Source organism: Onychomys torridus, chromosome 22 (assembly GCF_903995425.1).
Source record: "Onychomys torridus chromosome 22, mOncTor1.1, whole genome shotgun sequence".
Taxonomy (NCBI): domain Eukaryota; kingdom Metazoa; phylum Chordata; class Mammalia; order Rodentia; family Cricetidae; genus Onychomys; species Onychomys torridus.
In genome coordinates, this window is record NC_050464.1 from 11831445 (window position 1) to 11835323 (window position 3879).

Below are 3879 nucleotides of genomic sequence, written 5' to 3' on the forward strand. Positions count from 1 at the left end.
CCTCTAACCTCCCCTCCCTAATGTGTAGGGGAGACATTCTAAGACCCTACAGATGCCTGACTTGGACCAAACTCAAGTGTTTTCCACACACATACCCACAATAAGGATTTATTTTTAGAATTCTGGGGCTTGGCTCAGTGGTAGAGCACCTGCCTAGAATCCCCCAGTGAGGGGCTGGGGTGTGGCTCAGTGGTAGAGCCCCTGCCTAGAATCCCCCAGTGAGGGGCTGGGGTGTGGTTCAGTGGTAGAGCCCCTGCCTAGAATCCCCCAGTGAGGGGCTGGGGTGTGGCTCAGTGGTAGAGCCCCTGCCTAGAATCCCCCAGTGAGGGGCTGGGGTATGGCTCAGTGGTAGAGCCCCTGCCTAGAATCCCCCAGTGAGGGGCTGGGGTGTGGCTCAGTGGTAGAGCCCCTGCCTAGAATCCCCCAGTGAGGGGCTGGGGGTGTGGCTCAGTGGTAGAGCCCCTGCCTAGAATCCCCCAGTGAGGGGCTGGGGTGTGGCTCAGTGGTAGAGCACCTGCCTAGAATCCCCCAGTGAGGGGCTGGGGTGTGGCTCAGTGGTAGAGCACCCATAACTCACATAAAAAGGCAGGCACAGCAGTATACACGCCTGTCACCCCAGCACTGGGGAGGTGGACACAGGGATCCTTGGGGCTCACTGCACCATCAACAAAGCCGCAAGACAGATGCGGCTGCAGACAGGCAGGATGATTACATCCCACATAACGGAGCGAGTATGAATGTCCCAGATCTGTGTACATTCAGCCCGGCTGAATCAGTGATGGGTGAGATTCATGTTCAGTAAGGGACTCTGTCTTGAAAAATAAAATGAAGGAATGATAAAGACACCCAACACTGGTCTCTAGTCTTCACACAGACATGAACATATCACACACACACACACACACACACACACACACACACACACACACACCATACATATATACTATGTACACACAGAGAACACAAAGACATCACATGTATACACACCACATGCATACAACACACACACAACCCATATATACTACACATGTACACATATACCACATGCATACAACACATATATACATGCCACATATATATTACATGCATACCACACATACCACATACACACATGTGGCATACAACACACCTGTCATACCTATGTAACATACAATACCATGCACACGCACAAAAACCTTGCCCCCTTCCACTGTGGGGGACCTGGACACCACCTTCACCAGGCACAGGATCCTCTTAGTGTGTGGCTGTGAACTTCCAGCTACAGAATTGTGAGAAACCGTGATCTACTGTGGATAAATTTCCTGTCTGCGGGTTTTTGTTACAGGCTGGTATGGACAGACAACCCTCCACCATGCTTAGTGCAATGCATGACCATGACCTTGTCTTCAGAGCTCCCAATATACAGGGACTCCCTTTGTTCCTGGCTTCCTGGCATGATCATGCGTGGGCAATGCCTGGCACACGGCCCAAGCTTGGGCAACACAGGATAAAAAGCAACTAAACGCCATCTAAGTTCTTTATTTCTGAGACAGAATCTCTTGCAGCCAGGATTGGCTTGATGAGTGTATGTGTTTTATATATGTTGTATGTGTATGTACATGTGTTGTATGTGTGTGGCATGTATGTGTCGTGTGTATGTGATATGTGTGTTGTATGTATGTGGTATGCATATGTCATATTGTGGTATGTATGTATGTATTGTGTGTATATGGTATATGTGTGTTTTATGTACATGGCCTGTGTATATATTTATGTTATTGCATGTATTTTTATGTGGTTTGTGTGCATATGTATATGTGTCTGTATGTGATATGTATGTGTTGTATGTGTGTATAGGATATGCCTGTGGTACACATGCATGTGGTATGTGTGTGTGTTATGTATGTGGTGTGTGTGTTGTATATATGTGTTATATGTGTATGTGCATATGTGTATGTAGTATATTATGTGTATGTGTGTGAGATGTGCATCTCTATATGTGTGGAGCCAAAGGACAATCTCTGTTGTCTCTCCTCAGGCACCATTTCTTTTGAGACAGGCTGCCCACAGCCTTGGAGCACCCTGATTCTGTTCTGTAACTGGCCAGTGAGACCCAAGGTTCCTCTTGTCTCTGCCTCCCCATCCCTGATCACATCCATGTGCCAACACACCCCATGTTTTACATGGGTGCTGTGGGTGGAGCTTGTACCTCACGCTTGTAGGGCAAGCATGTCATGGGCTGAGCCATATCCCCAGCCCCCAGACTGAGCTCTTCCAGCCTCTGTCTCCCTGGCATGTGGTCAGAGACAGCCGGCTCCTGTACCAAAGTCTCACAGATCGGCCACTTGTCACTCGCTGAACCCCCTGGGCATCCCCGACAACCGCACTTTCCAGACTGATTTTTCCAGTGGAAGCGAGAGCTTCTCTTGGTCACGTGAGGTTCTGAGATCTGTGGGGCTCTGTCTCTGCAGCCCGCCTCCCCAAGGGAAGAAGCTGCTCCTGAGGGGCTGCATGTGCTAGGAGCTGCCCCAGCCCCTTGTATACATCTCCTTCAGGAAATTCCTTCTTACCTCAGCTTCATTCTAGAGACCTCTGACAGGCACAAGTGGAACCTGAAAAGCAGGGAGCTGCCTTTGCTGCTAAAAAACTAGAGGGTCCCTTGAGGGACAGGTATGGTGGTATACTCCTCTAATTCCAACACTGGGAAAGGCTGAGGCAAAAGGAGGCCATGAGTTCAGGACCAGCTTGAGCTGCAGAGTAAGATGTGCCTCAAGACAAAACAAACAAACATCTGTACAGATGAGAGGCCACTCAGGGTAGTTAGAGGCGTCTTCCACAGTCCCTCCCAGCCCTGGGGCTGTGACCCGTTGGTCCTGTCCCTTGGGGTCCTGCTTCTTTCACTATAAACTTGACCTGACTGCCAATTCTGACAGGTGGCGTTCAGAAACGCCTCTCGGGGACTTCTTCCTGAGGTAGCCCGTCCCCCTCCAGGAGGAAGGTACCCCAAACCCGGGACCACGCTGAAGTGGTCAGAAGACAGAGCGATGCCTGAATCCACCTTCTCGGGCCAATTTAGTGCAGCCCCAGCCTGGTTGGGCCACCCCGCCTCAGCGGTCCCCAAGGCTGACAATCGGCAGACGCGGTCAAGTGGATCTAAGGCGCCTCTAATTGGCTTCTTGACGATTGGGAAGCTAGCGAATGCTATGCTCGGCTCAGCTTTAATTGGCAAGGGCCCGCTGGAGATGCCGGTGTGGGGAGAGCCGTGGGGCCTGTCTGACACCAGACTGTCATTAAGGCTGCGCAGCTCCATGAAGGCTCACCCCACCTCCACCCCTGCTTCAGCTGCCCGCTCCTCCTCACCTCTCTGTCTCCTCAGCCAGCTGCACCCACTGAAATTCTCTTCATGTGGGTGATGGGAGACCCTGGGCTTGTATGCCCCAGCCTGGGAGGGTGGTCATGTTTGGGGCTGCTGAGGACTCCCTTTCTCCTCCCTTCCTTTTCTTCTCTTCCCTCTCCTCCCTCTCTCCATCATTAAAGTGTTCACTTTTTCCAGCTGGGACTCGGCCTCAGGAAGGACCCACTGGCAGGCAGCATTCTTTGCATGGCCAGCCCTGTGAGCAGACAAAGGCCTGCCGGTCACCTGCTTGCGAGCCCAGGGGCAACCCAGTCCAGGGTTTCATCTGGGAGCCCTCATGAACCCTTATAATATGATATGAAGATCCTATCACAGCTTCTAACTGTTCACATCAACACCATTGCATATACATTTCTATGTATGTGTGTGTTTACACGTTTGTGTGTGTGTGTGTGTAGGTGGGGGTGTACACGTGTGGAGTGCAGGCCAGAGGTCAACCCCGGGTGTTGTTCCTCAGGAGTCATCCCATCTTTTTCTAGTGTGCG